Consider the following 24,486-nt stretch of genomic DNA (forward strand, 5'->3'; position numbering starts at 1 on the left):
GACAATATTTCTGTAAAAAATATTAACCGTTTTCATTGCGAATGCGTCACCAACCTAGCCAACTAAGATGTTATCACTCACCCTAGAAAACGGAACACAACATCACTTAGTACCGCTGTTTGGTGGAAGAATATTTTTTGAGTCGGGTTTTCCACAGAGCCCCAAGAAAAATTATACATCAACTTTTAACGGTTACAATATAAAACTTAACTATCAAATTTAAATATTTAATCTGTGTCTGAACTAGATGAAAAAATATTAGTATTTCAGACATCAGCACTCTTCCCTAGAATTCACACAATAACAATTTTCAAGACTTCTTGTTTCAAACAGAACATTAAGTAAATTGATATTTAAAAAGATAGATCATGTAGATTTAAACCGAAAATTGTGGTTTCAATTCTGATCAAGTATCTGAGTTTACATGCTCAATTTAAGTTTATGATTCATCTCGCGTACAATTTATAAACCTTCCTTAAAAAAGATTCATGTAGGCAAGATTAGGATACTGATTTGACTCTATAAGAACGATATTATCGCTCGGGTTCGATTACTTTGAGAATAATCACCTTTTTTATGTTAAAGAACATTGAGGTCAATGTTGTTTATATCCGATATAACCACGTTTTTTCAAATTTCAAATTGCATTCAAATTGACAGACAATTTCAGCATTACTAATAAACTGTATATTACTCAGATCGACCACACACCTTCATCGTAATTAGCCTGTATTATTCCAATGCTGGACATAGGCCTCCCCCAAGGCGCGCCACTGAGCCCGATCTTCGGCCCTTCTCATCCACTTCCTACCAGGTAAGAAGTGGACCACATTATGAAAATAATAATAATAATAATAGAAAGATAAATTATAAAGATAATTGTATTTAAAATTTATGTTGCTTTATTAATATATTGAAATAAAAAAAATGAACTTAAAACCAGAGAAATTATACATAAATTAGTTTTTTAGTTAGTTATTTAACTCGTTTATTGAAATGAGTAAAACCTTATACATGTTCATAATTTTTTTATGACTCGCGTTTACTAAAATCTATAAATTCATATCGCTTGTTAAAAAAAAACATTCATTGTCCTAGAACTTGTATTTCAAATGTTAGAAAATAGTAGAACTATTGAATTTCTTGCCGGTTCTTCACGGTAGATTCTTCATTCGTACGATTGTAGCTTTACATTTAATACAATTCTGTGAAATGACGATGCAATAGTGCTTTTTAAAGACTACTCGAATATTACTTAGTCTTTAGAAAGGGATAAGTATACTTTTCTTCTAAGTTATCCTTTGTCATCCATTTTTTAGTTGTATTTCTGGTACGTTTAATGTTATAGTCAAACAAATCAAATATCCTTATAATTTATACAACACATATTAGTAGTGTTGTACCTGAAACAAAAATTGTGTGAGGTGTTCGATGAACTAAGCTGACGGAAGCCGAAGGTTGCAACTTTTAATTCGGTTGAATTATTCTTTCGTTATTCTATGTAATTTAATCAGACAGTTAAACCTTTTTATAATTAGCACTGTATTTTTTTTATATACACGTTTGGTGAACTGGCAGATTGGTCTCCAGAGTGTTTACCATTACTCTAAGAAATTGGCACTAGTGCCAGTAATTTCACTGGCTAATTTAGATGGCTAGTCTTGCAGTTTGACGTAGAATATATACCCAGACGTTGATGCACAAAGAACTACCACCAATTAAAACCAAGTAATTTGGAATTTATTTTAGTATCGAACCAAGTATATCTACTACTTACAAATATTTTCTTACTCACTGCGCTCATTATTCATATATTTATATATATATATATATATATATATATATATATATATATATATTTATAGATACATTAAAGCGATAACTAGAACGGATCCTAACAGCTTATTTATGCTTATGTCTACCCGTAAAACCGTCATATGTCTTATTTACGAGGTATTTGTATGCAATTTTCACGCTAGATAAACCCTTGGGATATTGCCTTGGCTAAAAAAGGTATTTACACGATTCGATGCGGTAGTGTGCGAATAGATTTAAGAGCTGAGATAGATGGGGTAGTAAAGTGTGCGTTAATGTCCGAACTAATTTACGATTTATCTCGTGCTTCATGGTCACACATGGTCATGTCTTGTCGCAAGGAGTTGCATGGTGAAATGAGCTTCGATCTATCTTCATAAATGAGGTGAATGTTTTTAGCAAAAGGACGTTAAGTGTTACTTTACTTTTGTTTTTCTTCAACATTAAAGAATTACTTACTTAGTGGTGAGCAGCGATTTTATCAGGTATTTAAATAAATAAATAAAGGTATTTAATAGTTTTAAAATTTTTTGATATGTAATAAGATTGGCTATCGTCTAATTAGTTACTGGTAATATGTTGTAATAGCGTACACATTGCTTTTTTTTCAGTTGAGAGACCGAGAGAGAGAGAGAGAGTTGTAAAACTTTGTCTTGGCTTGGCAATGTTAGATTTACGTATATACCGAGGACCGAGAGTATGTTATTTTTTATAATATTTGTAGGTGGACGGTCCCTTAATGGTACGCGGTCACGGTTACCAATAGACATTGGAGCGGTTAGAAATATTAATCATTCCTTACATCACCAAGGCACCACTAACCTTGAGAACTAAGACGTGTAGTCCTTTGTGACTGTAATTACATTAGCTCCTTCCAAATAGAACCCAAGAATACTAAGTACTAATTAGCTTGCTGTTTGAATAGATGAAGAGTGGATTGGACCTTCCGAGACGGGTTTGTACACAGCCTTACCATCAAGTTCAATACCACTGCTTATTCGACCACAGTCGAATTTAATCCTTCTGATAAAGAACGAATGTCGTATCGATAGGAGCCGCATTATCTCAAAGTAAAAATGCCATAACACATTGCCCTTTGAAATAAATTGTAATTTCTTGTCTTGTTTTCTTAACCGCAAGCAAAGCTGAGCTAAGTCCATTCGTCAGACTATTTCTATTCATTGAAATTTTAATTCGACCATAAATTTCGTCGATCCTATATTGGATATATCTGTTACCTAAGTAATATAACATGATCACTGTCAGATCGTACTTTGTTTTATAAGGTTAGGATATATATGAGTATGATGCAATTAAATAAATTGGGGTCGCTCAGGGTTCTTTACTTGGTTCATTTCTCTTTCCCGTTTATGTAAATGACTTTCCTTACTCGAAACTCACCATGAAATCGTATTATTTGCTAATCTATTTATAGTAATTGATTTATGAAGAATAAAATGAAGTTATTGTATTTTTAAAGTGTATACCGCTTTTTTTAATGTTTTGTGTCAATTTTACTTGGTATAATAAAAATATTAGGGAGATAATAAATACCAAAATATACAAAACGATTTAAAAATTAAATAATGTTTGTAAGAGTCATTGAAATTTTGCCTTTCTATAGTAATATCATAAAGATGTAATTTTTTTTGTATGTAATTCGAAAAATGTTTTCATTGCTAGAAAGAGCCAACCTTAGCGCTATATGGTATAAATTATATTTGTATCATATAATTTTCTTTATTAATAAACTGCACAAAAGCAAAGTTGGGGCTGGTAGCAGTTAATAAAACAAGGAACAGAGATAAAATAGGTTACGTATTTAAAGTCAGATTTGAAATTGATGTAAAGATCAAATGTCATCGTTGGGAACGAATCAATCTTCTTCATGTTGTTTAGACAAAGGTTTTATCAGCTAGATGGGTCGCCTGATGTTTAGTGTCAATAGAAATTACCCTTACAAGAGAAATTAGTCACTATTCCTCTCACTTAAAGTCCAAATTTGATAGATTATAAGCATAAATCAGGCTCGCGAAAACTTAGTGAATGATTTTTGACAAACAATAAATAGAAAGTCACACTTTTATATTCAATAAAGATTTTTATAACTTTTACATAGGATTGTTGTTTTTTGTTTCCATTTTGTGACCTTAATTTTTAATTCGCATGTTTTTTTTTCTAAGCCATATCGGTTCAACCAGTCTTTTATTTATATACATACCTAGAAAATGCTTTATACCTTATGCTTATTACCTTCCTATTGGGTAGTTTTTATATTGGGAGAAATTTAAAAATGGCTAAATGATTCTTTGTAAACAGGATCCACGTTTCAAACTGTTGGTATTAAAGTTTTTATATCTTTTAATTGATGATGTTTCTATATGTTAGATAATTTATACGACTGCCTTCTTAGACCCGAGGTTTTGAGTTCAATTCCCAGGTTGCGCCAATAAAAAATTATTGGGTTTTTACTGTTGGAAAATTCTCAGTAACAGCCCGAATTCTGGAAGTACCTCACACTCACGTGCCTCAGAAAGCATGTAAAGTAGTTGATAATGCGCCTTACTCTTTCCAGCAAACACAATTGTGCACTGTGTCTTTAGTAGTTGGCTGATATCCCATAGATTTGTCGCCAAAATCGTTCAGATCACATATTAATTCACATATATACATAAAACGTATGGTTATGGTTTGTATATATAAGCTTCATAGGACAAGATATATAATAAGCTATAAGGTAACATTTATGACTGAATATATAAGAATAAAATAATTGTGTTGTGTATATTTAGATGCTAAATAAGAATAAAATAATCCAATGTGAATGTATATTGCATGTGTGTTTAAATGTACTTATATCTGTGTGTGTGTATTTATTTATTTACAACGGATGATACACACATGTGTATGAGTTCCTTCAAATAAAGGGAACTACTTCAAGCATATTAAGTAATGAGTAAACAGTATTAAAAAAATAAATTTAGAATAACTTAATAAATGAACGTAACAATTAAAAAAAGGAAAATAATGGTCATTAAAGACAATGTTTACCAGATTTAAAATGAAGGATTAGCAGTAAGTATGAATGTAATTTTAAATGCGCCACCTAGCCATTTCTTTATTTGCAAATCTCTAACCTTAAGTTCTGGAAGAAATCGCTATTCAGCGATAAGGCTTTACTGTACGAGCGTGGGTATTACGATAAGAAATTATGTATTTCTTTTATGAACATGGAGTACAATAAAAGGATATCTCTCTGTCCATCTATCTAAAATGCTTTTGCATAATATGATTATAAGTCTGTCAAAATACTTGTAATAATCTGATTTATTTCTTTGTTTTCACATTTTAATGTTCCATGGGGCTTTTTGAAGTTATACCTTTTGGTGTGTTATAAAAAAAATGATGAGAGTGATTTTTTTATATGAGTGTGCACAAAATGACGTGAAAACTACATGATGAAGATGTCAAGTCGTTTGAAGTAGATAACTTCACAGTTTGTCTTGTTTTTTATATGGGACTCTACGATGACTTTTTCATTAACTCGGGAGGTGTAGCTGTGATATTATTGTGTTGCGTGGTTTCTAGGTTCCTAAACCGGTGTGGATAGTCTGTCAAGTCTGTAGTCAGTAAGGGGATTAGTAGAGATTCTAACGATTCCCATTTCTAGGTTTTATATTGTTGTCCGAATTTGGTTATGTTTGATAATTATTTTGTAGCTATTATTAAATAAGTAACAAGAAATACTTCTAAAGTCTATGGTAAATTTTGTTTTTGGCACCTTTTAATCCATATGCCAGATTTAGTTGAAGTATTAGTGTGCACTAAAAATTAAATAAATTGATATTGTAAGAGCACACTTAGTGCATTATTTTGACTTAGACTTATAATTTTAAAAAATCAGTCTTATCAAAAATAATGTGTATGTTCTAGAGCTTCATCAGAACGTCGTTCTCTTTAAAATTTCATCACAAAAATAAATGTAATTTGTGTGAGTGTGTATTATAAAAGGCGTAACATGATTTCTCAGTAAGTGAATTTGTAGCCTTTTAAAAAACATTTTTTAAATGAATACTTTTGTCATCTCTTTGTTGGATGTAATCAATTATTGCGAAAGTGTTGGGATACATTTGCTGATTGAAAAAAGGTCATTGAACCCGAGAAATAGAAGTGGACTTAACAAAAATATTATATTCAGTGGCTATCTTTTATGTTCAAAAAGTATTCGAGTTATCTATTTATATATATATATATATATATATATATATATATATTAATCTGTACTTATGTACATTACTCAACTAGTCCTAAAAGATGGAACGATGGTAGAGAAAAGAAAGTTGCCATACGAAGTCGCGAGCAGTAGCTAGTACAGAATATAACATACAAACCTTTGCTTAAAAAACATACTATCCCAGTTTAAGTAATCAAATTCGATAAATCTAATTCTTGTTTTCTACGGTTCCGTAGCCAAAGGGTAAAACGGATCCTATGGACTAAGACTCCGCTGTATGTCCGTCTGTCTGTTCATCTGTTGCCGCTACAACAACAAATACTAAAAAACAGAATAAAATTTAACGGGGCTCCCTTATGAAAGACATGATTTTTCTGCAGTTTTATAGATAATGGTACGGAACCATTCGTGCGCGAGTTCAACTCGCACTTGGCCGTTTCTCATTTGTAGATATGCCTTTTTTGTTTGGTATATTCAGTCCATACTAGCATTGTCAATTTACCCAATAACGGCCCTTTACTATCTACAGTTAGTGTGTGTCTTGATTTTGACCTAGAAGGTCAGGGTTAAAACCTACAGATTTAGACAAGCTAGATTTTTTTTTATGTTATAGGTGGCAAACGAGCAGGAGGCTCATCTGATGGAAAGTGACTACCACCGCCCATGGACATCTGCAACACCGGAGGGCTTGCTGGTGCGTTGCCGGCCTTTCAGAAAGGAGTAAGCTCTTTTCTTGAAGGTTCCCAAGTCGTATCGGTTCGGAAAAACCGCCGGCGAAAGCTGGTTCCACAGAGTGGTTTTGCGAGGCAGAAAACGTCTTAAAAATCGCGCTTTTGTGGATTTTCGGACAACTAAGTTGTGCGGGACATCGCCAGTCAAAGCAAGCGAGCCCGAAGTTTGTGATATACACAAACTTAAAGCGCTATATCAGTTTGTGTTCCTGTAAATGTGCCGTTATAAACTGTAAAAACTCTTCTAGTTTATTACCGATTGTCAGTATGAAATTTTGTTGCTCAATTAGCTGTCAAACTTTTTAAAATCATTTTATGATTTTTATTTATGGCCTTGGGAATTTAGGAAATTATGATGCTATGTCCCTTGTGCCTGTAGTTAGGTACACTGGCTCACTCACTTTTCAAACCGGAACACAACAATACTGAGTACTGTTATTTGACGGAACAATATCTGATGAGTGGGTGGTACCTACCCAGACGGGCTTGCACAAAGCCCTACCACCACCACGTCATAATATATAATTTTCATGTGCTTAATTTGTGTTTATAATTCATCTCGTGTTCGGCGGTGAAGGAAAACATCGCGAGTAAACTTGCATGTGTCTAATTTCAACGAAGTTCTGCAACATGTGTATCCACCAACCACCAATATGCTCCAAGCCATCTCTTTAAAAGGATAGGCCTTAGCCCAGCAGTGGCAAACTTAAAGGGTGTTGATGTTGTAATATGTTAATGGTGTAATTGTAATGCTTGAAATTTTTATACAACCCTTTATACACACCATTACCCTCTCAAAAAGCGAAAAAGTAGACTCTGTTCGTCCTTGTGGCTTAAACTTGCTTTGTACCAAATATCAACATCGATTTAATAGTTTGGTGTGACAAACAGAAATTCAGACCGAGTTACTTTCCTATATATAATATTAGTACAGATATTATAATATATCGAAAATATTCTTGTCAAGGTCAACATCAAAATCTTGGACACTTGGACACTTTAATACCAGACAATAAAGTATATTATTTAACACAAAATAAATAGATGATAAAAAATCAGCTTATATTTGTTGACTCTCAGGCAGGATTTATTATACATAATTTTAACTAACATAACTTCTTATTTCAAAATGTTCAAAAAGAGTAACTAAGTAGTTTCATACCGGTTATTTCTCGTTAGATTCTACATTCCGAACCGGTAGCTTTACTTCTAAAATAGTTATGTGTGTTATATAGTAAAGGTTTGAGTATTTATATTTTACTGAATTAACACTAAGCTATTGTTAATATAAAGCAATCTAAATTTAATTTATTCCACTGATATTATTTCGAAAATGAGCATTACCAGAATTTCGCGAGTAGAGACAACTATGTCTCAGTCCAATTATACGATTGAGATAGTGCCGACAGAGCTCTAACATGCTTCGTTAAGGAGAATAACAAGGTTTAGCTATATGTAGATTGCAGGTTCCAAAACGCCGAATCCACCTTCGAGTCAAGATTATCAAAGCCTGCAGTCAAATTATTGTTTACATAATAATCCTCCTTTGTTTGTGTTACCTAATCGAGATTTGTTAAAAGTACATCGTTTATGATTAAAATATAAGCAATGAACATAAAAGCTGTAATTTAAGCAATAATTGAATAGATTTATGTGATAAAGTTTGTTATTTTTTTAGAATCGGAAAAAAATTAATGTTTTGGTAATTTTCATACCCAATTTTATCCCCTTAAAGGATGAATTTTCAAAATAACTGTAACAGCTTTCTTTAACAGAATAATTGAAGCCCAAATACCGTTTGCTATATTTATATTCAGAAATGACAAATTTCTATACAAACTTTCATTCTATATTTAACCCCTAAAGGAGTCTAAATTTAAGAAACTCCTTTGCGAAACTCGTTACCATTAGATTTATATAATTTATAAATATCATAAATAATTATCATTATTGAAGCAATCCGAAAAGTACAGCGACTTATAACGAATTATTATTTTTTTTTATACCTAAATACTATGACCACCCTAAAAAAGCGGACAAAGCCACCGACAAAATTTGGTTAAAAATAAATTTCAAGACTCTGTTAAAGTAAGTTTTATTTTTTGAGACAGAATTTTCTTATTTTAATTTTAAATTAAAATAATTCTTTAGAACTAGCAGTTTCTCGAGTGCTTTAATTAAAAATTATAAATATTTTCTGTAAGAGCGTATAATAATGATAGGGCGCACGAAAACGTCCACTAAACACTTTTAATGTACCTAATTGAATAAAATATTTTAATAAAACGCAAACAAAAATAGGTCAATTAAATTCTATTATTAAAACAATCTCTGTTTTCTTTGTTCAATATATTTCAAATAATACAATATATTTCCAAACGTTAAAACGTCTTAATTAAGTATTTAAAATAAACGTTGACTTTATTTACCTTATAAATAAAATTGAATAAAGTTTATTTACATAACATAATAAATTATACAAGCATCAATTTTTCACCTATCCAATCAAATAAAAACATGAGTGAATATTCTATATATGTGTGTGTGTGTGTTTTTGTGTGTGATGCGTAGTATTGGGAATACATTCTTTTTTTATGGTTTTGACGGACGAGTATATGGGCCACGTGATGGTAAGTCACAACCGTCCATAGATAACGGCGCTGCAAGAAATAATAACCATTCCTTACATGCGCCACTAACCTTGATAACTAAGATGTTAAGTACCTTGTGCCTGTAGTTACACTGGCTCACTCTCCCTTTAAACCGGAACACAACAATACTGAGTACTGTTGTTTGGTGGTAGAATCTTGGTGGTAGGTGGTAGTCCTACCACCAAGTAAATTAATTAACATTCCATTCTGTTGTACACAAATGATTAATTATTAGATGGTGCAGAACTGTACATACGTTAAAGAATACTAATCAGTACAGTCAGCAACAACTCGTAAATATTCCACCACTGGACAAAGGTTGCCAGTCCTGTTAATGTTTGACGTTTGTATGGTAGAAAAATACGGACCATTGTTGCCTACTACATTTGTAATAAGCGAGCGAAAAAAACTGTTATTAAAATTATTCATATAAATCTGAGAATCTCGTTACAAACAGAAATTTTCATTTATATTAAAATTACGAATATCGTTATTATGGTGTCATAATAAAGTTTATTAATTATTTAATTCAATTGGTGGACATAGATGTCTTCTTACGACGATAAAAATCAAAGATTAAAATACCCAGAACGATAAAGTTCAATTGGCCGCATTTAAACCGTGTTTTTTTTTTTATTTAAAAAATAGTGTAATTTTTATTACAAAACAAATTGAGAATCAAAAATCAAAATTAAAATATACTTTATTCGAAAAATATACTTTGTTCTTCTCAGGTCAGGGTGTTTCCTTTTTCCGAACCGGTGGTAGTGTTTAACTTGACAATCAATAAGAAAGTGTAATACTTCTATATTGAATAAAGGAATTTGAGTTTGAGTTTGAGTTCGAGTAGGCTTTCACAAGCACTTTTGAATCTTCATTTAACAAACTATTTAAAGTAAAGCTACCACCGGTTCGGAATGTAGATTCTACCGAGAAGAACCGGCAAGAAACTAACATGATTGATCATTAATACATATTCATGAGCATTTTGGTAATACTAAAATGTATTCATTATCTGAAGTTAGTTTTCCTCGATTAGACATTTTCAAAAGCGTTCAATACGTTAATTACCATAGACTGAAACGATCCATATTAAATTTAATTAAAGTTACTTGTCTCAACTTCGTAAGGGTAAAATGTGTACAAAGTAACCCCTATTTCCCCCCCAAAATCTCCAATCCATTAGATAAATTGTCACTATGAAATAAACCCATATTCCAAATTTTACTTTTCTAGGTTCAATAGTTTTACAATCGATCGAGACAAATAGTTTTGTTAGTATATAATATTGTAATTTTTATACATAAATATCTATTATTATACTTCATTTCACTAGTAGCCTATTCCATTCTAGAAACATGACCTTAGAATTACAATAATGCGTTAAGCCACTCCTTCATACACTGAGTTGGAAACTTCAATTAAACTTAATATATCCGGAAAAATATACATCACAGACAAACAATAAAATTAGCCCTTAAGTTTTACATTTTCGAATAAGGAACCTTGAATTGTCAAAATATTAAATAAAGTATTTGACGTCATTGATAAAGCTAAAAGTGTGTAATATGTAATTTACTAATATACAAAATATATAAGTTATTTAATAGAAGATTAAACGAAGATCACTATGCATTTTTTTATGGTTTTTACAATGAAACACGGCCTTAATCGAATAGAAATTTAGGTTGGTGTTTCATTGATGAAGCGGTGCGGTTAATAAGTTATGCGATAGAGTAATAAGTTTTACTTTAGTTTATTATATTATAACTATAAAATAAAATGAAGACGGGTTTTGTACGAACAAGAAATAAATTATAATAGAAAAACTACATTAAATTAAAAAAAAACAAAAACACATTTGGTATTAAACATTTAAATAATAAAAAATCCTTAACATAAACCATAAAATTAAACCTTAATAACTCTGTAATTACCATAATATTTAGCATTAAATCAGAAAGTCGTAGGGTTAATCCTTTTATTTTCGTAAATTGCGGTTTTGTTAACCGGGTGGTTCAAGGGAAACAAATCAGCAGTAATTTTATAATATAATAAATTACACAAGTATGTGCGCAAACACATGTACACTGCCTAATTCCCCATTCTCATTATCAATTTGGATGGCATATCCGACTCGATCGGAAGAGTCCAGGCAACCACTACAAACTTCCTGACCCCGGACTATTACTGTAAATTTTGCAACAAAAGGCCTCAATAACTTTTTATTGTCTCGACACGAGGTTTCAATTTAGAAGCGCGGAATTAAAATAATAAGCCATTAAACTAAATTTCATTATAATATTAGCATTATTACTGTTTGCATAACATTACATACTCAGTGCGATATAGTATGTAATTGCTTCATAGTATAGTAGAGCGCTAGCCTTACAGTCGAGTGTAAGGCTGGCGCTCTACTATAAAATCGATTTTGACCTTTGATATCATTTAAAACCCCGGCAATGTCGGTCCGTAATGTTTGAAGTTTGATTAAATCGAATAGGCTTAAAATAATACAAAATAAGATATCATAATATTAATGAAATCAAAACAAAATGAAGATTATTTTTCTAGTTCCCAAAGAAATGTACTTTTTACGTTTTTAGTTATTGGAACGATGTTCTTATACGCGGCTTACAGTTGAGTGATGTGATAGAAATCGTCGCGTAAGGGCACACTCACTCACACACTCTTTCTCTCTGTATCTTTGTATAATATACGATTTTGTATAAAATATTTGAAATTAATTTTTTTGTTCGATTTTTAAAATTTCATTTCTTGGCATTAAATTATTCTCAAATGTTATTAATTTATTTAATTGTATCTCTTATTATATAATACATGTATATAGCGAAATAGTCTTCGTTCCAACCGGGTGGGGTATCCTACACATAATTTTAAGGCTCCCTACACAGAGGGTAAAACCCCTATGTCCCAGGCTGTATCTCATAAACCATGATAGTTGAAATTTTCGATCACATGATGTATATCTTTTGCCACCATAACAACAAATAGTAAAAAAAAAAACAGAATAAAAGAAATATTTATGGGAGCCATACAACAGATATGATTTTTTTTGCCGTTTTTATAGATAATGGTACGGAATCCTTCTTGCGCTAGTCCGACTCGCATTTGGCCGGTTTTATTTAATTATGAAAGAATGAGATTTTATTTATTCAAATTGGCATTATACAATAAGTATTTGTTAAATATATTATAACAAAAACATACGATCCACGCTTAAAAGCAGGCGAAACCTTTTTAACAATATTTATTAATTAAATTGATGGTGGGGGTTTTGTGCCCGTCTGGAACGGCATTCGACCTAACCGGAATATAATAATACTCGCTGTTTGGAGATGGAATATGTGCGGAATGGGGTAACCTAATCTACCCAGTCGGGCTTGCACAAAGCCCTACCACAGAGTAAATAATTGCTATATTTAAGTAAGGCAGTATGACCGAAATGAACAAAAACACAGACTATTTCTCTGTCTCATTGTGATAATATTAATAAAAATATATCTATCCATCACACACATAAGAACTTTCATTCAAAAATACATACTTTCTATTGATTATTTAAATCAGCAATACTGTATTTTTTATTTTTTAATCACAGCTAATATATATAGGTAAATAAACGTGCAATTTATTCAATTGAACGTTCGACTGTGGCGCACGTGCACACTGACCATGTCGAACGTCCATATTTATACCATTAACATTAATTCTTTGGCTTTTGTAACATATAGGAACGTAGTTGAATAAGTATGTGAACATATCAGCTTTGAGTCTTTCTATTATAAATAAGCATGAAGGTGCGGGATGGTAGAACATAATTGCTTTGATATGGGCTTGGTTCTTAATACAAATTGCAGTACCGTCTAATGTTTTCAATCTAGTCAAGAAGTAAGAGCAGCATACACTTACAGCATTAACTACAAAATAATAAACATTATCTAACATGCTAACTCCGTTAAGATCGTAAGAGCCACATTAAAATACCGTCACAATAACGACCAGAGTGTCGTGATAAGAGTACATGATTTAGAAGGAGGAGTAGGTTAATGGCGCATAGACTAAAAATATTATTACTAATGTAATTTATGTTATATATATATAATATAAGCAAAAAATAACAAATGTATGTGTTGTACAAAGGGCTAATAAGGCATCTCTTCCAGACAACCAGATCTAAGGGAAATTTTAAAAATCTGCGTTGGTTTTACCATTACATTACATTAACAGCCTGTAAATTTCCCAATGCTGGGCTAATGCCTCCTCTCCTATTGAGGAGAAAGTTTGGAGCATATTCCACCACGCTGCTTCAATGCGGGTTGGTGAATACACATGTGGCAGAATTTCGTTGAAATTAGACTAAATTTCCTTCACCGCCGAGATGAATTATAAACACAAATTAAGCACATGAAAATTCGGTGGTGCTTGCCTGGGTTTGAACCCGGTTGCAATCACCGGTTTAAATGAGTTCTAATAAAATTAAATTTAAACAACAACCAACATCATTAGTCCAATGGATTTGTTAATAGAAACATGATAGTATTTTCTATATAACCGCAATTAAAAAAAATACATAATGATTGAATTAAAATTTCTTTATTCTCACGAGTCACGAGTCTTCGTCGATAAATACGGAATGACTTTTCTTATCACTATCACTCGACTGTATCTAATTCTCTATAGTTTTATCGGTTTCTTGCTTACGTTCTGTTTCAATTTGAACTTGATTATCGGTTTAAGTGAAGTATAACTCAAATATATAATATGTTAAAAAATATATGTCAACTTAAGAATAATATTACTATAGACCAAATAATGACATTTATGTACTTTATATCGTTACAGCTGTTGTCATAAATAAATACATTTTTTTTTTAATTGTCTGACATCACTTATGTACGATGAAACATCAAAATTTATATTGACTGCAATAATTTATTATTAAAAAAAAAAAACGATTAATCATCTTGAAGTAAAATATGGAAAGAGTTTTGTTAATACAAAACATATTATATAAGTATGTATACCAAAAAGTATATAATTTTTTTTTATGTTATAGGGGCAAACGAACAGAAGGCTCACCTGATGGAAAGTGATTACCACCGTCCATGGACATCTGCAACACCAGGGGGGTTGCAGGTGCGTTGCCGGTCTTTTAGTAGGGTGTACGCTCTTTTGAAGGTTCCCAAGTCGTATCGGTTCGGAAAAACCGCCGGCGAAAGCTGGTTCACAGAGTGGTTGTGCGAGGCAAAAAATGTCTTAAAAATCGCACTGTTGTGGATTTTCGGACATCTAGGTGGTGCGGGTGAAATTTAGAATTTTGACGAGATGTTCGAAGGTGAAATTCAGCTACCGGGATTAATCCAAACAATTCCTCGGAACATTCCCCGTGGAAAATTCGGTAGAAGATGCAAAGTGATCCAACATCTCTACGCAGAGCCAAAGGATCGAGCAGATCAGAAAGGGCTTGATCGTCGATGATTCGAGACATATACACATAAGCAATGGTATTGGATTGTGGACACGACAGCATAAATATACAATAGTATATTCTACTATAATGGTAAATAAAATAAACGTACTGCAACAGATCTAACACAGTTCAGAAAAAAGGATTTTTGCCAACACGCTGTTGAACGTGTTTGAATTTGTTGCCGTTTGAAAGATGAATGCGAATTTCTTCAGAACATTTTCCATCGTCAGCAATGATAAAACGTCACATGAACGTAGAAATAAAAATCTCAGTAGTCTTTTGCCAAATTTGTTCATATATATGTTTTTTTTAATGTAATAGGTAGGTTTAGTAGGCGAACAGGAAAATTGACTATATTTTTTTCTATGGTGTAGATTGTCGGATGAGCATATGTTCCACCTCACCTCAGACATTGGCACTGTAAGAAATAATAATCATTTCCTACACAACACCAATGTGCTTCCAAATTTGGAAGCTAAGATGTTATGTCCTTTGTGCCTGCAGTAACACTGGCTCACTTCATGCCGGAACACAACTCTACTAAGTATTGTTGTTTGACGGTAGAATATCTAATGGGTGTGTTATGTACAATGTTATGATTAAAAATGTAGGGTACTTTTTTACTTTGTTAAATAATAAAGTAACATAAGTGGGTGTGTAAAAAATAGTGTGTGACAAAATGAAGCTATAGACGGAATTACATGGTTAATGACAAACTCCTGTGTTTTCTTCGTTCATACGAACATAATAGGGTGCAAAGCACAGGGGCTTGCATAATACTACCAATTCGTACATATGCTATCATTGGCCTTCTGACTTGAATTAATAATCTAATAAGGAACTCATTAAATATGTATGTACATTCATTGTATACCATACCATCATCAATTATCATCAGCTACGACATCAGCAATTATCATCATAATCTCATTATTAAATTTATAATTTACTAGTTGTCGCCAGCGGCTGCGCTCGCGGTTTAGTGCTTGGTTATCATGTATTAGGTAAAAAAGTAGTCTATGTCCTTCCTTGGAGTTCAAGTTTGCTTCATACCAAATTCCATCAAATTCGGTTAATTGGTTTGACAGTGAATGAGCGACAGACAGACAGACAGAGTTAATTTCACTTTTATAATATTAAGTATAGATTTCAGTCGATCGCGCAATCTACCAATCACGCTTAAAATAAGTTTCAAGCATAATAAAATTAATTTTGATTCGACTCTATAATAATCCTCTTTTAAGAAGTATTCATAAAACCTTCCATAGTATAATATAGGCAGTGTATTGTTCAATTGAGTATAATAATAAGCTGTCGAATATCAACTTTTAATTGGTCTCTTGAGAGAATACGGCAAGAGGTAAGATATTTATCTCCATAGTCATATTTAATAAATCATCCTCCAAAATGTTGATAACACAATTTGCTAAGCGAGGTTAGAAGAACCGCATTAATGTACCCTCTCGGACTCAGTATTATGTTATATATACCATTTATCCAAATTAATTGACGACCTCCTTGGTCGAGTAGTGTGTACACCTGGTTTCATCGCTGTACCAAGTTCCCGGGTTCGATTCCCGGCCGAGTCGATGTAGAAAAAAATGTAATAGTTTTCTATGTTGTCTTGGGTCTGGGTGCATGTGGTACCGTCGTTACTTCTGATTTTCCATAACACAAGTGCTTTAGCTACTTACATTGGGATCAGAGTAATGTATGTGATGCTGTCCAATATTTCAATTTCAAAAAAATTGTTGTAATTAACTTTGTGATAGGGTTTGTGGTTGCCTAAGTAGGTGTCAACCATCACATATTATATCGAACAACAAGACTTAGTATTATTATGTTCTGGTTTGAAGAGTGAGTGAGAAAGTGTAACTACAGACACAAGGGACGTGAGATCTTAGCATCCATGGTTGGGGAATGATCTATCTTATGGTTGGTGTTCACCACCAAACATCAAATGGTCCATTTGCCAATCTGCCTAACGACTCTCAATAAAATTATATACTACGTCAATTATTTTTCTTATAATATCTTATTTTATTTTATTCCTTTCTTATCAAATATTTTTTCGAATATAATATAGGTACATTGTCATATATAGAGCTAAATCATAACGGATCCCTCATACAAATTCCATATTGACCTAGTTGGTAAAAAACGGTCGTTTATCTTCATTACGATACTTTCATTCAACGGCGAAATTCTTGACCTCACATACTTAACGAAATAAGTAATAGAGGTTTCACATTTTTCCTATAAAAATATTTAACAGAAACTTGACACTATATTTCGTAGAACCAGGGCCTTCGGTCGCTACGCTGCTACGTCGTAGCATGGCTTACGCTGTATTTATGTACAATAAAAATGCAATGGTTGTTTTATACTGAAGTTCTAAAGTGAGAATGCTTTTAGTAGTAAAATGTTACGATTTGGGTCTGTATGGATGATTTAATGTTTAAAAAAAAACGTAAGATGAAGTGTCGAATTTTTGCTGTAAGATTTTTCACATTCAACTTCACGCTTATAACTTTAATATATTTTGTATCGTTATTCTTGCATATATATGATTGTGCTTGTATAAGTTATAAGTAATAACTAATATAAAAGTATATTTATAACTAAAGTAATGTACGTTGCAGTAACAGCTCGTAACTGTAAAATGTTATGAGCGAACCAATGTTTCTCTTGTTAAGAAAATACTGTGAGTTCATTCCACTACGCCGCTATGCTGCATGGTGGTAAATTTATCCGTATCTTATAGATTTTGCTCAAGATGTTTTAAAATACAGTCGAGCACCTACGTACAAAATATTACACGTAATAAATCTAAAGAAATGTTGATTATTAAAAATAATAACCTCATCTTTTAATTTAAACTTTTCCGATGAATAAATTTAAGTCTTAAAAATCGATTAAGTACCAGTACCTAATACTTAGTATTGTTGCGTTCCAGCTTAAAAGGTAATAAGTGTTATTAAGAGTATGTGGTTTCTTGTCTTTAATACCGTTATAAGCATTTCATTATTTTTATTCGACATAAAATCGTTACGTCTTGATAAGTTTGATACGGGATGGGTTATCACATTTCAGAATCTTTCTTTGTTCTCGAAGATTAACGGCACGATGAAGATTAACCTTAACATATATTTAACGACTTTTTTTATGATATAAGAAAACAAAAAATAAGGTGTTTAATGTTATTGAAATATTTATGAATATAAAAATTATGAGTAGCTCATGTAAGGTTACATTTGTCGCCATGATTTTTACAAAAATAAAGTAATGTAAGCATGTTTTATTTTGGATTCAAATTCGTTTGAAAAAATATAAAAAGGTTTGCATCAAGTTCAATGACGACGTGTTCTTTATGGTCTTGGAGTTAGTCATTTTATTGCCATGAAGTCTGGATGGTATTCGGTCAGTTTACACACAATCAAGACAACTCCTTTATTGATCGCTATTTTTAGATGTCAAATTGAATCTCCTTAGTGTAACTAATGAATATTTAAATGTAATATCAAAACAACAAATGATAAAGAGTTGATTTTGAATTAAGATATCAAAATAGCAAAATAATATTAATTGTCATTTGATATTCGCTATTAATCCTCTTCTCTAAGCAAAAGTAAGGAATCCGTCAGTAATTAGCTTTTTATTTTTCGAGACAAACTTTGATTGAGTTTTAATGAGTTATTGAATTCAAATCAAAAAATTTCAACCAGTAACAGTTCCACATGTATTTCTTAAAAATACAGTTGGGGGTGGGGTTCGAAATTCGAAAGCCTGTTGGGTTTATTGGTACTACACACCCATCATATATTCACCAAGCTGCAATACGTAGAATTGCTACGTTCCAGTTGGAAGGGTAAGTGAATCAACTCATTGGCGATGTAAGGAACGTTTAACTTTTCTAACGTCACTGATATCTAAGTTCGTTTCCATCTTTTATATATTCATACCTTTTTACCTATTTTATATATAAAATATCACATATCTATAAACCCAGAAAAACTAATTCCATTTAGACGGGATGCAATTGAGGTCACACAAATTCAAGCTGGATTGTTTGTTGTGATCGAATTGAATTGGATTGGGGGATCAATTGTACGTTTTGTATATCTGAAGTTATGATTAACTTGGAACTACTGAGTTAGCCATTGTACTGTTGGACGATAACTTGGAACAATTTCAATTAACGATATATAAAGTTAGATCTGTTAGCGGTTTGTCGTCTATAGACAAAGTTTAAATATAATATTCTAGTAGAACCAGTAAACTGACGTGACATGATTGTGTATCAATCAAATCTCGTGACATTATAGTAAGTGATGTGATGTAACGCCATCTAGCGGTGGGTTACGATAAAAAATATTTCCGCGATTTCGCGTGCGTTTGAATTTAAGTTATTTGGACATTGCAGCGTGACTTTATTTCTATTTTATTTATAATTCTAAAATAAAAGTAATCTAAGTTACTCCTTGGTACATCAGCTATCTGCCAGTTAAAGTCCAGTCAAAATCGATCGTCCAGCCGTTCCAGAGATTAGTCGAAACAAACAGGCAGACAATCAAAAATTAAAAAAAAATGGTGTTTTGGGTGTATGTACCGTGTATACATTCATATGCATTTAGTAAAAAGCGGTTATTTTAATATAACAAACAGACACTCCAATTTTATTATATGTGTAGATTAATAAATTTTATATTATGTAAGAATAAAAATAACATATTAGTATATAATTGTATGTAGATATACTAATGTGTATCGATATATATTGTATTAGAATTATATTCATATTTAACTTGAATCTCGGAAAATGGCACGGACACAAATCTGCACAGTTCTGTATATACCACTTAATGGTAAGTAGTCACCACTGCCCATAGACCTTGGCACTGTAAGAAATATTAACCATTCCTTACATCGCCAATGCGCCACCAACCTTGGAAGCTAAGACCACCTTTCAAACAAGAACACAACAACAGCAAGTCTTGCTGCTTCGCGGTAGTTTTTAAAATACACAAGTATTAATTATTTATTTTAATTAAATTAAATATAACCATAATTAAGTAGGTAATTATCAAAATTAACGCTTACATCGACCTCCATTACTAATTAAATAATCATTTCCATTTTCAAATTAAATATATAAAAAATTAAGTAGCTAAAGAAAAACGTTTCGTTATATATTTAAATTCTTTTAACGATTCCTGTCTTGCTTGGAGCAAAATAGTTAAATTATTTAAAGGACTGGGATAATTCGCTTAGCGTATTGTGTCTACTCGCTTAGTTCGGTTTTATTATTTTAAAGTGTATACATATCTTTATATTATTTAATTCATTTAAGAGATTAAACTTTATTCTAGAAGTTTCTTTGTGAAGTAGGTACTTGTAATGACATTTAAAAGGGTTTTATGTGCCAATACTTCAAAAATTATTTAAGTTTCGCAAGGACGCAAAGCCTCTTCTAGTGACAAAAGCAGGTTTCCTTTCGACGTTTTCCTTCGAGAACGAACTCAGCTATAAACACAAATAAGGCAAAGAAAACACGCAGTTGCTTGGCAAATTAGAATCCGTAATCTCGTTTTCTAGCCAGTGGGTGATATCGACTCATGTGTATCTTATGCCAATCGAAAAATATCAACATAGTGTTTATATATTTTGTGGTAGACACATTTATAAGCGCGCGGTACTGAGACGCTGCAATCCATAACAAACATTATTAAAGAGGTCTTATTCTTAATCCAACTTGCCCAAATTTTAATAATCATAATAAAATCAATAAAAAAAAATCTAATCTCTGAAGCAAATGTTTGATAGATACGCATGAAACACGGGATTAAACAAATTATAAACGGAAATTAATTAAGTTAACGTCAAAACTCGTTGGTGCTTGATCGGATAATAGCTCGTGATATTCGTTTACGATCCACGTGTTTTTTCCACTAAGCCATCTGGTCTTTTTATTGTTCTATCTTATACGTTAACATGATTGTGTACCCCTTTTTTATATATATATATCAATTTTTTTTTTATGTCCGGGCAGACATATGACTCCACTCCACCCGATAGTAAGTGGAAGTGGAGTCCAAACGCGAAACTATAATATATATATATATATATATTTATTATTATTATATAGAATATGCGCCACACATACAGAACGGTGGTGGAAGTCTTGCTCATGACTACATATGTAAACGATATGCCGGTTGCCGTCACGGAATACGAGCCGGCTGTACCGCCAAGGTAATCCAATAACAATAAAAAACAAACAATTATGACGTATTAAATTTACTTTAAGCTAGAGCTTCCGTTTTTGCTAAGTAGTTACTCAACTCGAGTTATTATTAATAATATAATTAAATACGAAGTCAACTGTCAAGACGATCCGATTAAAACCTGAGACGACATTATTAGTGACATTTTGTTATATTAAAGATAAAAGAGACGGCTATAATTTTATAACTACATTTACATCATTAAACTTTTTTATAAATGATTAATATTTAAAAATATTATATCAACTATGCCGTTTAAAAAAATATCTATAATAATCATATAAAAATACGGGGTTTATTAAATAATGAATATTTTATAGAATTGAAATGTGTGATTAATTAAAAAGCGTTTTGATTTGTCATAAATTTATTGTATCGTTTTGAATTTGTCTTTTTCGTGGATGGATTTTGAAAAAACATATTATTTTTAAATATAGAATATTTTTTATTGAACGAGCGATACGATACTGTTCGATATATTTGTCTATGGTTATGTCCAGGCGTAATCGTTTTATATCCCTGGATAAATTACTCAGGCTTAGTCCAGGCTGAAAGCTAAATATAATATTTTGTAAAATCGTTGCTTTTTGAAAATATTATGTAGCATAATTCAACACAACTATGACTTTAGTACATAAATATAGTATTTTATTTTAATTTTATTGGTTTATTAATATGTACAAATTTATATTATATATTTAAAATTAAAAAAAAATAACTACACAAATATTTAAACGAGTATTATGGTAGACAGGAAAAGTTTAATTAAAAGGTAAGTGAAGATTTAAAAATAGAATCTGTTTAATTCTTTTTCTTTTATTTCAATGTTTCTTCTTTTTTTTTTCTTTAAAATTATTTCTATCAAACAGCCTTAATTTCAAAACAAATTGTATAAAAATTATCGTTTATCATCCGTTTTAAGTGTAATTTCTCAAAAACAAAAAATAATTAAACAATCATAAAATATTTTTTGAAAAGGTTATTTTATTATTGGTAAAATAAAAATATACAAAAATATCTCTTTTGAAATATTTTTTCTTCTTCCACTACATACATATTTCTATGAAACAACAGAACAATATGAGTTCATAACGAATATTAAGGGAAAGTTAACGTCGATTATAAAATACAATCAAAAAAGTAGCTTAAACGCTTATTGATAATTTTCTTTTAAGACATTTACACGTTTTATAAATTTATGTATTTATTTTTATAACGGTTTTTAATAAAAACTTTATAGTAAAATTATTGATTTTATCACATTATTATAATATATAAATTATTTAAAATTAATTATTAATTTAAAAGGTTTAAACTACAGACAATATAATTAATGTACTTGTTTCCACGAGAAAGACAAAGTAAATAAAAATTTGATTGAAATTAAAAAATAACCAATAATTTATGTAACATAATAATGTATTAAAATAATACAATGTACAATACATGACATACATGGCAATTACTTACGTTTCCCGAAGCTGGCATAAGATCAAAAATATTCACTAATACAAAATTAACAAAATTATTTTTTTATATAACCCACAATTAAAACTTTTTCGACAACTTTCACAGTAAAAATAGGTCCTACATATTTCGATCTTGCACTAAAAAAAATAACCACTACATTACTTTTGTTGTTTTTTTTTTTTAATTTTTAAACTTTTCCGGCGTTCGAATATGTAAGCGAACGTTCTACGATATCAGGCATGCACTGCGAGGCGTAAGCGGTGTACAACTGATTTCCCGCGCTCGGCCATGACAGAAATACGCTGCCACAGATTAAATAGGAGCGGTATATCGTACTATACCAACGAATATTTGAATATTTAAAATAGATTGTAATACTATTTTCTTTAAAATATTTTCAATACGTGATAAATTAAAATAATATAATCTGTTTGTTTTTTTTTTAAGTAAATAAATTATTAAGTATTTCTCTACTCACTCTACATTTAAATGTGTCAAAACTAAAAATATTTTTTCTTAACTGCCTTTATTATTTGTAAATTATTTTCTTCTATTTAGACGGTCAGTGACATAGGGCTAGGGCGACAGTTGACGATTTGACCTATAACGGTTGAAAAGGGCACGGCCTCTAATGAATGAATAGATTGAAATCAAGGGTTTCTCTGTTGGGCAAGATACGGATTTAAAGGGCTCTTTTCATATTGTAAGTTTAAAAATACAAATTCTATGTACTCCGTACTATTTAATATCAAGATAATATACAATCAAGTTTTTTTTTAAATTCCCTGTTTTAAGGTGAAAGTGGAATAATTTTTTTTTTTTTATCAATTTTGACCAAATAATATATTACGAACGTCATCGTCAGCTAAACGTCATCCACTGCTGGATATGGTCACTCGCATGGGGGATATTATATACATAGACGTCAATATATTTACTTCATACTCGCTTTTCCGCGCACCAGTTTCACGCAAGTTAAGCTTTACTCCACCGCCACGGGTCGTTACGCGATATTTTATAGTCTATAAGATGGTTTTTTCCAACAGGGAGAATCAGTGAACGATAGAATTAATTCAATCATCAATTAAAGATGTCACTTCTGGATAACCACTTGGTGCAACCTCACATCAGTACTACCACATAACAATACTAAGGATGTTGCGTTGCCAGTAAGCTAGTGTCACCATAAGGCACAAGGGACTCAACTTAGGCCCCTAGGTCGATGCACAATGTAGGGATTGGGTAATCTTTTAAATGGGAGGTAATTATCACTTGTCATAAGGTGGCTCATTTATGCCTCTGTTTACCTATATTACAAAATAAAATACTGCAAACGCTCTCCAGAAGGTTCATCGAAGCAATTGATAGGACTATTTTAAAATAATAGCAATTCATAAGATGAATGCTAAATAAAAAGTCCTTGGTTTCCTTATTATTTATGAAGCGCCGTGTACGTACACGTTGAGCTATCACAGACGATCAGTGCTCTGTCCTTTTGTGACGATTTTGTGTATTCTTTTAAATCAATCAAGTTATTTTTATCCTTGTACTTTTTAACTGTTGTAGTTTTCCTGTATATTTTTATTATTTCTTGTTCGCTTCTTTTGATCGATCATCCATTAATCTGAAATATATACTCCGTAAAGTAGAAGTTTGATATTCTTATTTCTGCTTTGATGTACGATTGTTTTAACTTCGGACAGTTACACAATATAACACTTTAGATATATAACTCAAATAAAAATCCCTTAAACATAAACATTTGATGAAAAGCGCGAAATAAGATCTCGTTGATTTCCGTACTGGT

At 31.4% G+C, this 24,486-nt stretch overlaps 1 protein-coding gene across 2 annotated transcripts in view; it reads right to left on the bottom strand.

The window, feature by feature from the left end:
• Positions 1-22,925, bottom strand: part of LOC125073337 (orexin/Hypocretin receptor type 1-like) — a 147,698-nt gene extending 124,773 nt beyond the window's left edge. For both annotated transcript variants that reach the window (XM_047684125.1, XM_047684124.1), the window contains exon 1: positions 22,680-22,925. The gene's annotated coding sequence lies outside the window, so the exon portion shown is untranslated. The remainder of the gene's footprint in view (positions 1-22,679) is intronic.
• Between the last annotated feature and the right edge of the window lie 1,561 nt (positions 22,926-24,486).

Source organism: Vanessa atalanta, chromosome 24 (assembly GCF_905147765.1).
Source record: "Vanessa atalanta chromosome 24, ilVanAtal1.2, whole genome shotgun sequence".
Lineage (NCBI taxonomy): Eukaryota > Metazoa > Arthropoda > Insecta > Lepidoptera > Nymphalidae > Vanessa > Vanessa atalanta.